The following is a 427-nucleotide window of genomic DNA, read 5'->3' as shown; positions in this document are numbered from 1 at the left end:
TCTGCTGTGTGTGTTTTGAGTTTTTGTGTATGTGCGTGTGGCTTCGCGGATCCACGAGTGCAGAGCCGCCGGTGCGCCCCGGGTTGTGCAGGAGGGGGAAGGGATGAGTCTTCCCCCCCCCCCCCCAGCTCTCTGCCTGGGGGAACCCGTGCACCGTAGCTGACCGAAGCCATCCCCCATCCGAAACCCGGACCCGGACCAGACCCTCACCCCTTGCGCTCCTGCCTCTGAAGGGAAAAAGTTCAAGGTCTCCTCTGAGTTGCCAGGGGACCTCATTCCTCTCCTCAGTTTCCTTAACTTGGTAGTCCTGAAATGTCTCCATCGCTGTGGCCTTCCCCCGAGTGCCTCTATCCATTCCCCCCCCCCCAGCCTCCAGCCTGTGGGGGTTTCTTCCAAGCTTAAAGCTTTCCGGACAGAGTCCACCAGC

The sequence above is a fragment of the Crocuta crocuta genome, unplaced genomic scaffold (genome assembly GCF_008692635.1).
Source record: "Crocuta crocuta isolate KB4526 unplaced genomic scaffold, BGI_CrCroc_1.0 scaffold30, whole genome shotgun sequence".
NCBI lineage: Eukaryota > Metazoa > Chordata > Mammalia > Carnivora > Hyaenidae > Crocuta > Crocuta crocuta.
This window is presented reverse-complemented; position numbering follows the sequence as displayed.